Source organism: Ambystoma mexicanum, chromosome 1q, assembly GCF_040938575.1.
Source record: "Ambystoma mexicanum isolate Mex_15411 chromosome 1q, UKY_AmexF1_1, whole genome shotgun sequence".
Classification (NCBI taxonomy): Eukaryota; Metazoa; Chordata; class Amphibia; order Caudata; family Ambystomatidae; genus Ambystoma; species Ambystoma mexicanum.
In genome coordinates this window covers 226,037,200-226,051,034 of record NC_090922.1, presented here as the reverse complement: position 1 = coordinate 226,051,034, position 13,835 = coordinate 226,037,200, and positions in this window count along the sequence as shown.

Here is a 13,835-nt window from a genome sequence, read left to right as displayed (position 1 = left end):
CTTTTCTTAACTGCAACACTGAAATTAGGCCTTCTTGCTTTGTTCAGTACTGCTTACATGCATAGTGGAAACATCCATCCTTTACTTGTCCATATGTATCTATATATGTATATGTTGGCGCTTGCCGCAGTCTAACTATTCAAAGACATGTGGCTAGCTTCATGATTGTTTTGCTGCTTGCGTTTCATTGCATCTGTACACGTTTAAACAAAGTATCTTTATCAGGTCTGTGGCATAAGCTTCTTCACCTTGATCCCAAGATGTCACTTATCCTTGATACTTTTGGGGGGGCATGGCTTGATGGCTACGTGAGAGGACGTTCCTTGGAGGAGCTCCTGATGATCCGATCCTGATCCTGGGAAGAAGTGATGGTTTTTGGCAGACTTTCGAGCCCACGGTGTAACCAAAGGTGTATGAAAGTGGGGGGCACATGGTGAGTGCCCTCCCCACCAGCGAGACTACATATACACGGAACTGGACTCTGAAGAAGGTGGCGGTCGCGCAAAGGAAGGGGAGCACCCAAGATGGCCGTCTATGGACAAAGGGCCATAAATGGTCCGATGAGCTGAGGAAGTTGGTCGGAACGTGGGCAAGCCCAACCAGACAGACATAAGGGCGAGCCCACACTGAAGAGGCCCTGGATCGTGGTGGGCTAGCAGTGTGAACCCGGGTCCAGCGGAACCTCGATGTGAAGAGGCCGGCGAGCGAAACCCGCGAGGATACAGCTGGGTGCGTGGGCCCAACCGACGCCGCAGGATGTCCTCCAAGGTGGTGCGACCCCGGATCAAACAGCCCACGATGGAGACCTACGTTAGGTCGCACTCGGGCGCGGAAGAGGGCAAGAGCAAAGAAACCCCCGCGGCGGCAACAGACCCACCGGGTACTATCCAGGAGGTGCTGGCAGCAATTGCCAACTTGAAGGTGGCCTGGGAGACGAAGCTGGGCCTGGCCATGAAAGAGCTGAAAAAGGGCCTAAACCTTAAGATAGGAGCGGTCCGAGAAGAGGTGAACCTGTTGCGCCAGGATGTGCGAACGATCCCGGAGCGCACTGGGGAACTAGAGAAGGAGTTGGCCCCGACCACGGAAGCGTGCAACACACACGCCAAGGAGCTTCATGCCCTCGTGCAACGAGTGGGCAATTTGGAGGACAGGACAGAGCAGGCAGAGGGGCGCGCCAGGCGCAACAACATTCGCATAGTGGGGGTACCGGAGGGAATGGAAGGATTGAACCCCACGGATTTCGTTGAAACCATGCTTTTGCAGGAGATTACAGGCGGGGAGCTGACCCAGGGGTTCGCGGTCGAAAGGGCGCACAGGGCCCTGACCAGGAGACCGGCCCCAGGAGTCCCCCCGCAGCCGTTGATCGCGAAGATCTTGAACTATCGTGACCGCGAGAAGATTCTCGAATTTTTCCGGAAAGGAGGCACGATAGAAAGGGGGTCAGCGAATATAACGGCGTATCCGGATTATACGCTGCTCGTACAACGGAGTCCAATGAACTTTGGAACGGTGAAGAGGAGGCTTAGAGAAGCAGGCCACCGCTACATGTTGCTTTACCCCGCCAGGTTAAAGGTGTTTTATAAGAACAAATCCCTCTTCTTTGAGACGCCGAGCGAAGCGATGGAATGGTTGGATATGCAAGGTCGACCTCAGGAATTGGATGCCCAGACAGAAGCGGCTGGAGATAAGTAGCACGTGGCAGAGGCACCCGTGAGGCCTTAGCTATGACATTGGGACTGGAATATAGTTTGATATTGTGCTTGTGAGGAGGAAGTCACGGCATCTGCCGGTGGGTCCCGTTGAATTCACTTCTCCTAAATAGATGACTGGGAGCTCCTGGGGAGCAACCTCTGCACCCGATAGTAGTATATTTAGTTAGGTCACTGTTAGATTGGTGACACCCCGCGGGGTCCTTGTTCTTGGTCACGAGACGGGTCCAGACGTGGGTAGGCCTGAGATCCAGGGATGGAGCTGGGCTATTGTTGGGGGTTGGTGGGGAGGGAGGACGGGGGGGAGTTATGTGCAGTGGTGTGAGGTTGGGGAAGCGGGAGGGGGGCACTGTTCGTGAATAGAAGGGAAAGAGCCAGGAAACAACCCTACGTGGGGAACATTATGGGAAGGGGCGGGATGGAGATAGACCGACCGGATGGCATCGGGTAATCTCAGAATTAGAATTATGACCTGGAATGTACGGGGCCTCAACAGCTACCTAAACGTAACAAAGTGATGTTGTATTTAAAGAGGATGCACGTAGATATAGCCCTGCTGCAAGAGACCCACCTCACTAGGGAAAGGCTGGAGGTGGTCAGGAGGAAATGGAAGGGCACTGTTGTGGGGGCGGCGTACTCGGCGTATGCCAGAGGGGTTGTCACCTGGGTGGCGCCCCACGTGCCATTTCGGGTGCTTGATTCTACGGTGGACCCGGAGGGTAGAATGGTGGTGGTAACGGGTCTCTTGGAAAACAGAGAAGTGCACATCATACATTTGTATGCCCCCAATAACGATACAGCGGCTTACTTTAGGACCCTCTACGGTAAACTTGGCCCCCTGGCAGGGGCTACGGTAGTGTGGGGGGGGACTTTAACTGTACCGTAGACCCCAGAATGGACAGGTCCAAGGACAGGGCAGGAAAAACGGCACCGGCGGCTAAAGCGCTGAGTACCTTACTGAAAGACCTAGGCCTAGAGGATGCGTGGAGAAGGCTACATCCCACGGATAGACAGTACTCATACTACACAGCGCCACATGATTTGTACACAAAGTTAGACTACGTGTTTGTAACAGCCGAGATAGTGAGAGATACAGAAGGAGCGGAATACAAGGCCCGAGTGCTGTCGGACCACTCGCCCTTGGTGGTAGACTGGAGACACCAGCCCCGACGACCGCGGATCCCTACATGGAGACTTAGGACCGAGGCTCTGCAGGATGAGGGGTTTCGGGAGTGCCTGAGGGATGCCATTGAAGAATACTTTGATACAAATACGGGAAGCGTAGGCTCTGTGGGCACACTGTGGGAAGCGTTTAAGGTGGTGGTGCTTGGGGTAGCCATTTCCCAAGCTAAGGGGCTACAGGGGGGGGGGGCGAAAGGGAGCTCCGGGAGGCGGAAAGGGAGCTAGAGGAGCTCACGCGTTGCGAGAGCACCGCTTATGATAACAGAACCAAAGTAGAGGATCTACAGTTGTCCTGCAGCGCACTCTGGCATAGACTGTGCAGACTCAGCTACAGGAAATATACGGAGAGGATACATGCAGGGGGTGACAAGCCGGGCAGACTGCTGGCTTGGCTGTATAAGAGTGAGACCCCCCCCGCTCGGTGATTAGTGAGATTCAGGGCGAGGGAGGTTGCATATGCAACACCCAGAAAGAGGTAAATGAGGAATTCCTTAAGTTTTACAGACACTTGTATGAGGACACGGGGGAGGATATGGGTCAAGACATACTGGACACATTGGGGGACATTGAGTTGCCCACCTTAGATGATCTAGAACGTTCTGAGTTAGACGCACCCGTCACCTCGGACAAGCTGGAGGTAGTGATTCGGAACTTGCCCACTTGCAGGGCGCCGGGTTCAGATGGGCTGCCCAGCGAGTTCTACAAAACATACCAGCAAGAGTTGCTTCTGCCACTGCTTGCTACTTTCAACAAGGCCTATGAGCAGGGAGAACTCCCGTTGTCCCTCCGTGAGGCTGTAATCATCCCACTCCTGAAACCAGGCAAACCGGCCTTGGAGCGCGGGTCTTACAGACCGTTGTCCATGCTTAACCAGGACAGCAAAATACTCACGGCGGTGCTGGCTAATAGACTGAAGAGGGTGATTAAGAAACTGATACACACAGATCAGACGGGATATGTTCCAGGTAGGAACATCACCGATAACCACAGGAGGCTACACCATGTCATAGACCAAACTGAGGAAGACACGGGCGAGCTGGCTATAGTGTCGTTAGACGCGGTCAAGGCCTTCCACTCGGTACGATGGCCCTGGCTGAAAGTGGTCTTGAAGGGGTACGGAATGGGACCTGGATACCTCAGATGGGTCCAGTTGTTTTATAGCACCCCGATGGCGAGGGTCAAGACAGGGTCCATAGTCTCAGATTCTTGGCAACTAGGCAGGGGGACCGGACAGGGATGCCCCTGGTCACCCATGCTATATATACTGGCATTGGAGCCGCTGGCAATATGCCTGCGACAACAATATGGGGAGGTGGGCATAAACACTGCCAGTGGAGAGCATCTGATATCATATGCGGATGATATGCTCCTTTATTTGCGCTACCCAGAGGAAAACCTACAGTACGTGCTAGAGGTAATAGAACGGTACGCCATCCTCTCGGGAATATCGGTGAACCCTGGAAAGTCCAGTCTGTTCCCCTTGGGCAGATATAGGAATGTCCCGGTGCAGAGGCTGCCTGTCCTGCCAATACCATGGCAGCCCATGACATTTAGGTATTTGGGAATAAATATTTACCACAAGGTCGAGGCAGAACACAAGCACAACACGGAAACAGCGATTGAGGGGATCAAGAACAGCATGGTATTCTGGTCGAGATTGCCCCTGACCATGTTGGGGAGGGCAGCCTTGCTCAAGATGGTGGTCCTGCCTAGACTTTTGCACTTCTTCGTAAACGTCCCGTTTCTGATACCCAGGAGCCTATTTGCGAAACTTCACAGCGTGTGTAGGGGTTTCGTGTGGGGCAGCTCTAGGAATAGGGTGGCTCTGTGGAAGCTCCAGAACCTGTGTGACAGGGGGGGGGGGATAGGCCTGCCTAATTTCGAACTCTATTACCTGGCGGGGCAGCTGCAGTACGTGGCCAGGTGGCTCTCGGCTGAAGACTTGGCGGAAGCCAGGCTCCTGCGTGGAGATACAGCCCCATACTTTCTGATGGAAGTGGTGTGGTTGGGCAGAGACAAACTGGTGGGCAAGGGGCGGCTACTGAGGCTGGGCTGGGAGTTCTGGCACAGGACATGGAAGATTGGGGGGGGACTCGGAGCCGTACTCCCAGCAGGTCCCTTTGGCGGCGCTGTGGGGGAGCGACCCCCAACTACTTGAATCGGTCCGCAGATACTGGGAACAGGTAGACCTAGCCACCCTCGGGGACATATGGCAGGAATCGGAGGCAGTGGACTTTCAGAGGTTGCAGGAAGAGATGGGAGTACATGGTGGCCAATATATAACCTACTCTAGGCTTGTGAAAAAGACTAGAGAAAGATGGCCTGAGACAGTGCTAGCGGAAGACCCAGACACCTCCCTGGAAACCATGTATGATGTATCGGAGGGCGGGCACGAAATATAGAGGATATATGAGCTTCTGCGAGTAAGGGCAGGGAAGGAGTTGCTCCAATTGAGACAAGATTGGGAGGAGGAGGTGGGAGGAACCATGACGGATGGGCAGTGGGAACGGGCTCAGAGGTACCACAAAAAGGTGTCCCGGAACGCGAGATTCCAACAGCTTCAACTGTATGTTACCCACAGGGCTTATTTAACCCCCGGGAACATTGCAAAGTTTGGGGAATCAGCTATGCAGCAATGCCCCAGGTGTGGGGAGGTGAATGCGGGATTGCTACACATGTTCTGGGCTTGCCTGGAGGTGCATAGATTTTGGGACGAGGTCAAGACGAAACTGGACGGCGGGGGGGGGTGGTGCTGGATGTGGAATCGGCCTGGTCATGCATGCTTGGGCTTTTCCCTAGACCACGGCATTTGAAACACATAAGCAAGATAAAGGACCTGGCTTATGTCTTGGCCAAACGTAGGATTGTCATGGGCTGGAAGGCAGCCCACAGACCTAGGGTGGAGTTATGGTGGACAGACCTCTTGAGGTGGGCGGAAGCTGAATCCGTAGTCTGGTTTGAAGCGGTCACTAGGGGGGGCGACGAGGAAGTAGGGCCCTTGCTGGCCTGGCGGCAATTGGTGGCCTCGTTGGCAAACCCTCACCAGGGTGACAACGAAACAGAGGACCCGGATGATGGCTGCCTAAGTATTGTGCCACCCAATGATGTTCCCGTAAACGACATGTGAGAACCGGCTCTAGTTTAAGGGGTGAGGGGGGAGTTGGGGAGTTTGAAAATGTGTTGGAATATGATGCTTTCTATGTTTTGAAACAGTTGTAGTGTGTTTGTTTGATTTTATAAAATAAAATAAAAATATTTTAAAAAAAAGAAAATCCTTGATACTTTCTTGTTGGTTTATAAATCGTCTGCATCCTCTGGTCTATTTATCTCTTCTATGGGTGTCAACTCAATTTTGTACGACGTCACCATTCATCTTTGCCTTTTAGTTTCTCTGCTTCTTCAGGAATCTCGTTCAAATGGCCATCATATTGTATTGTATGCAGGTATGGTTTCCTTAATGGGTACTTTACCTCCCATATTCTCTTAAGTATAGGTATTCTTATGGGTACTGCACAGATTCCACGCTCTTCTCTTTGTTGGTTGAACCGTTCTGTGTACGTCACATACTTTGGTTCATACTTTTTGGGAAATGTAGGCGGGGCAGTTGGAGTGGGGGCACTTGGCCCCTCCTGCACACTTCAGTAAATGGGAGCCTTAAGGATACTGACATTCTGTATTATTGAATGGACTGGAACTAGAAGCCAAGTTAACAACCAAAGCTAACAGAAGTAAGTGAACCTATCAAGAAACCCAGAGAATGTAATTTATCAGAGTTGATTTTTTTGGGTCTTATAACCAAGGGACATCATGTTTATGTCTCCTTAAGAAGTGATACTAACTTCTTCTCATCACCTATTGAGACTGTAACATAATAGGTAAGACTGTATTTTGAAATAGACCTTTGAATTAATTTCAGGTCACTAATAGAAATACATTCTAACACAATAACAACATCTAACAAGCTGTTTTTGGGTTATGACAATACAGGCAACAACTACATCCGCAGGATTCTGCTACATACTTTAGAAATAGAACTCGAACCGGTTATTGAACTTGAATTTAACTTCTAATATTGGCATATGTGTCACCTAACCCAATACAGTGTGTTCTGAAGTTTCTACAATTAAGAAAATATATTTAAAGGAACTAAACATGTTGGGTCACAAATACTACCTTATTTTAAAGGCTGTATCATTATGACTCATTAAAGAGACAGCGTCTTTCAGAACAATAAGTGTAAAGACTACCAATATAGTTGCAGCTACTGTATTTCCGCTGTTGAGTTCTCTGTAATAATCATTGTTTTAATCCAATCAATTAAAATATGTTTTGTTTTATTAGGCACTGACCACACGTTGGTGCAAGTAGGTAATCACATATATTTCTTAACTGAAAAAGTTATAAATATAAGCGCAAATAAATTGTGTATTACTTTTTGTTTAAATAAGAGTGCATTGTATTTTTTTCCTCTCTCTAATTTTGATAGTGTTGTTTCCTTTATCAATTTATGACAACACAGGACCTTTTTAATGTTAATGTATGATGTGTACCTGGTGTGCTCTCCTGCCAGGTTTTTTCTCTTCATTATTGTATATTAGCACATTCTTTGGATATTCCTGTTGTATTCTTATCAGGACTTCCTCATGTGATGTTCTTTACACACTGTCCAACTTGTCATTGCATGGTACGTTCTCTTGCCAGGGCTTTCTTGTATGAATACACTTACAACTTGAATCTGCCTAGTATACCCACCTGCCAGGGCTTTTCTCATATGAACACACACTTGCAACTTGAAGCTGCCTGTTGTACTCTACTTCTGAAGCTTTTCTCATAGGTACACTGCGCACGCTTGCAAACTTGACAGTCGCTTATATTTGTTGCATTCTGTCTCTTTAAGAAATGTTGAATCTCTCCTTTTCTATATACTTCACTTACTTTTATATGCCTTTGGTAGGATTGCCGAAATGGCCTGGTGCACCCAGATTCCTTTGGGTGGACTCACCGGCTCTCTGTGGTGTCATTTGGTTCTCCTGTGGAAAGCCTGCAGTGGCTCTTCGGCATCCCAATCTCTCTGTACGGGTTTGCCGCCTCTGTGCCGATCATTGTTCCCACATGCCTGCTCTGGGCTTTTACATGCTCAAGAGGCGTGTAGGCTGCCTTTCTGTATCTGCGAACGCTCTGTAGCCTCCCTTCTTCTGGCATCCTTGCAGTGTACCATCTCGTGCAGTCTACTCTTCACGGCTTCTTCTGCGAGCCGGGTAGCTCCACGGACCTCAAACCAGCCCAGCAGTCCCTTGGTCGATACCAAGAGGAAAATACTTCTCCAACAGCATTCCTCTCTGGTCAGCTGGTCCACCAGTTTAAATCTCATGGCATCATTTCATTTTCACTTCAGATTACCCCCTTTATTTGCGCTGCCCCACCCCTGCACCATACATGCTTTATGAACCAGCCCAGCAGTCCCTCGGTCGATACCGAGAGAACAAGACTTCTCCAACCAGCATCCCTCTCTGGTCAGCTGGTCCACCAGTTTAAATCTCACAGCATCATTTAATTTTGACTTCGGATTATCCGCTTTATTTGCGCTGCCCCACCCCTGCACCGTACATGCTTTACTTGGAAAATGTAGGCTCTGCAGCGAACACGGCAAGTTCCTATGACAGCCCCCCCATCCATACGAAAACAAGATGGATAATGCTCCCATAATTATGATTTTTCTCAGCCTTCTTCTTCTGCCTTCTACCACTTGTATACCCGGCTAAACTCTAATTTAAAAAAAGAAACATATTTTATGTGCAGATTATGAAGCTTTGTCCCATGAGCATAATGGACTCCCCTATAAGGACACAAGAGTGAAACAAAGTAACATATGAAATCTCGTGAGAAAAAGGTTTTTAAAAAATTATCACATTTCAACCACCACCACAAGCGCTGAGAGGAGACGTGGCTACACATAAGGCAAATAAATATATTGCAGACATCGGTTTAAGAAAATTGTGAGAGGCACGCTTTTTTTAAATTACAGATATAGGGTGTATTATATCAAAAAGAAACATTTAATTTGCAAAGAATACATTTTAATTTCCTGCTATATTTCTATTGAACTACTGAAAATTACAAGAATGGATGCTCCTAAATATATTTTATCAAACAGGGTAAAAAACAACTAAGCCATAATGGCTATAGATACTCGGTGGAAAAAGCCATAGAAAATAAAATATGGTGGAAAACTACTGCCGAGGAAGAGCATGCACCACAAATGCAATAATTTTATTTGTGCGGCATCATAACCATGAACCGAATATCAGTGGCATCGAAATTAAAGAATAAATAAATGAAATGAAATGTAAAGCAACATCAGACCAAGGTACATCAGGACAAGTAGTAAGATAAGTACTCGCGGAAATACCGGAACACCTGGCAGGCATGATGCCAAGTTCAAGTTTATTAAAAAGAATACTACTTTATAAAAAAAATCCACTTCTGAAAACCGGCCAAAAATAGACAAAATTGTTTCCGATGTTAAAATTCCACCGAATTTGTAGTAACAAACAAGGGTGAAAAATCTTTGATCTATGACAGTACTGATAAAGAAAATAGTTTCATATTTTCAACTGATGAAAACTTGCAAAACTTGTGTGAATTGGATGATCGATGGGGCATTCAAAAGCTGCCCAAATCCATTCTAGAAGCATTACAGCATACATGGCATGTTCTATCCTTTAATGTACATACTGATGTGTAACAGAATTGAAAACATATTGTGAGGTTTTTGCAATGATAAAAAGAGAAAATGCCAACACAACCAATGAATTAAATAAGTTATGGAATGGATTTTGAACTATCCGCCACAAAGACACTGGAAGGAGATCTTCCCAGAGATTCACATACAAGGATGTTTTTTCCAACTTAGTCAAAGTCTATGGAAATCATTCAAAAACATCGAATTCAAACAAAATATGTTAATGACAATGTATTTCAGTTTCAAATTAAGAAAACATGTCCACTCGCCAATGTACCTAAAAACAAAGTAATTTACAGTTACGTAACAATAGTATCTGGCACCTATTTTAAATAAAATGAAGATTAATTAGTCAACTACCTAAACTATTTTGAACCTGGACAGGGAGCCAAACAAGGTATGGCCGACATCAACCGAAAATAGTAATATATATCTGGAACTGTTATGATGCGCTAATTGATAGATCACCCAGAACAAATAATTAATTGGAAGGATGGCATCATAGCCTAACGGTGGCAATTGGGGGAGCCTAACCAACACTATAGAACATTTTGAAAGCATTGTAAATAGAACCAGGACTACAGGAGTGCAAAATGCAACAGATTAGCTGCACAAATGTTCAAAACATATCAAATGTGCCAAAAAGAAAACAAAATTAAGAGAAATTGCACAAAAATTCAATGTATTGAATTTCTCAAACTACATTGCAAGCATTGCCGTTAACATTGCTTTTGTGATTCAGTAAGAGTTAACAAAAAAAAAAGACATTTATATGATTACTGGACTTCTTACACTGCACAAACTATTTTGTTTTTATTTAAATATTGTACCTTTTCACCCCAATAAAAGGTAGGATCTGTACATTCACGCATTACACCCAATATATATTAAAGCAGGCTGTTTGGAATAAGGGTCAGCGTTTAGATGCCACAGACAGTGACTAACGTTGGAATAAACAAAACTGAGCTTTTAAGACAGAATAATGATTGTACGCCTTGGATATCAGCAAATGCAACCGTCTGCCAGTACAAATGTTTTTTTTTTTATTTCACCCATCTTGACTTGCAAAGGTAAGGAGAAAGCAGTGTGCAAGGCATTCTGGGGAATAGTTTTTAAAATTAAATTAGTTTTGCTGATTGCCTTAATCCCCATATTCAGGTTATATTTTACATTCTGAAATACAATCATAGGGCTTACAGAACGCGAAAGCCGTATGCTGCAAAGTTTGGCAGCAAGGTCAAACACTGAGCTCCAAAGCCAACAGTTTGAACTGAGAGCGAAAGGACCACATTATGACAAATTATAGTGCACCTTTGTGCTTGCCAGACTTTATACCTAATGCAGAAGTACAATTAACTGTGTCCTATAATTGTACACTGGAACTTAGGAAATCAGTTCTTACAAGAAGCACTGTGCATTGGACACTCCTAGTCAACGGGCATGCACAAAATAAAAATACATGAAGCAATATTTACTACAGTTTAAGGGAAATTTCCATTTCTGTAAACTAAAATGATGAAGCTTTGTCCTGGCCTGTAGCGGTTTGTCCATGTCGAATTTTAGACATTTTGAAAAGATAAGCGCTTTCGCTATTGGGTTGAAAAGAGGCACGTTGCGTGGGTGTAGTTTGTTTTCAGTCGTGGAAAGCTTTCAGAGAGGCTTGATCATGACCTGATAAGTGTGACATACTTAAATACAATCTCACTGTACGAAGGAGCCAGCAGGTACAATAACAGACCCAGGGCAGCCCAGGTCGAAACATAGAGCTTCCTGTACATATGTATTGTCACACTGGAGCCACCTATATACTGTATTGTCACCACTCCCTCCCAATTTAAACCGTTACAATTAACTGCCTTCACTCTACTTTAACACTGACACACTAAGTAGCATCAAATGCCTTTACCACTGGGCAGCACCGAGTGTTTTCACCACAGAACACCATCACATTCACATGCCTTTAACACAAAGCAGCACTGACAGGAGCATAGCACCTTTAGCAGCAGCATAAACATATCTTTTGCTGAGTAGCATCACAGAGCAGCATTCATGATTTATACATTAGGCTGCAAATTTGGTAACTCGGTCCTGACTTTTTCCCGCAGCAGATAACCACTTTAGAACCAGTCCTGCCCGATTCTCCTAAACTGTAGTCAGACCTCCTCCATTTGTGGAGCCCTCCTACTGAGTAGCACCCCAAAGAAATGTACCCGGCCCGGGCTATCTTAAAATACATAGACAAGCACAGACTGTCTCAGACTTGCGACCAGAAACCCAGTGCCCACTAGCGAGCATCAGTGGAGCTGCACCATAAACGCCTTATGCACAGACGAGCAACATGGACAGCCAGGTCCCTACTACCCAATGGGTCCACATTATGAGAAATCGGGTTAAATAGAATACTTGGGGCTAGGCTTGATAGAATATGGAGGGTGGAGATAGGAAGATAAAGGTAAAAGGGGAATGGAAATTTGGAGCAGGTCGACGCTTCAATTAGTAAAATGAAAGACTGCACAAAGATACTATTTCCGAAAACTTCACATCAACCAGGATACCTAGGACTTGCATTCGCCACCAGGACAGGACCTTTCCATGCACCTGGTCTTTTCAGGGAAGCTCTTCCATGTCCACACTACTTTAAGCGTGTTGTTCTGGCATTCATTTAAATTGGCAATCCTGCATGCGCACATTTATGTAAACACAAACAGGTCGGTTTAGGATTCAGTGTTCCCCTCTGCCATGGTGCACTTTTGTAAGAACTAGGACCACTATAAAGGCCGGCCCTCCACCGCTGTCTAGCCCACACTGAGTCAGGTGTTGCAAGCAATGACCCACGCAGACCACGACATGACTCCCTTCCACACCTGCTCCGGATAAAGCATTGAGTTGAAGTCAACTCATGCTCCCACCACCATGTGCCAGGGATGGGAGGGATGCTGCTTCCTGCAACAGGTGTTTGAGAAAACCGGATCTTCATTCAAAAGACACTCATTTTGCCTGATTAAAAATGTGATATTTCCTCCATATTTGTGTTTGTCTGTGCTCAAACATCCCCCTGTGGTTTGAGTTGCATGTGCGGTTAGTCATGCTGACACAATGATTGCAAAGCTGTAACGCACACTGACTGAGTGGCTGTGCTCTGGCCCTTTCTCAACTAACAGAGATAGTAACAATTAATTAAAAATACTTCACTTGACTGTTCTCGTTCAGAGTGACTGTCTCTTCTCCGACTCCCAAAACCCGCTGGCCCATTCAATTTTATGTTATTACTGTGTGTAACCCACGTGCACACATGCTTTCTCCAGAGCAGTGGTCGAAGTGGGCGGGAGCGGTGCTCCTATACTTATTTTAATTAAGTTTTACCGTTCCTATACTTTTATTTTAAAAAGAAACCGTTCCGGAATGGTTTCGTTTTAAAATAAAAGTGTAGGAAGAAGTTGAAACTTGCACTTTCAGTGCACTGCACAGGACGTTTCCTTATAGAACAGGCACATGTTTTTGGGGTTTTTTGTTGTGCATCGGAGGGGGCGCAGTGCAGGCCAGTAGGGAACATAGTTCCACTACTTCTTTTTGTACACTTCGACCACTGCTCCAGAGACTCTTCATTGCAGTTCACGGCTGGGCCAGACAGCTCGAATAGGCCCCTCATCTTTGTCGGGTGTGCACTTTGGTTGTGGTCTGCCCCATCAACACTTACTTTCTAATATCTGCACATTGTGCTGGGTTTGGCACCCAGCAACAAACCAATGCGCATGACGGCCCATGCGTCTTGAGCATGAATGGCTGCCACTGCCAGCCTGCTACAGATCAACAGACCCCCTGACCCTTCCCTGAAAGGGAGAGGCTCAAGAGTCATCCCTGGGTCAGCCCCACCCTGCCCCAGACCCAAGGCAGGCAAAAGAAAAATCGATGTAGAGCCCACCCCCACGACAGGAATGGTTGGTGTTCTCAAAGAAAACGTGAAGCTGCCTGCCTGGCGCTAAACCTGTGGATGGCTGGGGCACTGGCAGCCCCACTCATGCTATTGGTGCACCATCAAAGCAAGGTTAACACTTACTAACTTTTCTTTGTGATGTTCTCCGACTGACACTGTGTGCATTCTAATCATAAATACATCCATTTGCCACTGGCGACAGGCTGCGTAAGACAACGTAACAAGTACAACTTCAGTTACAAAAATCCAGCCCAGTTCCATGGATATT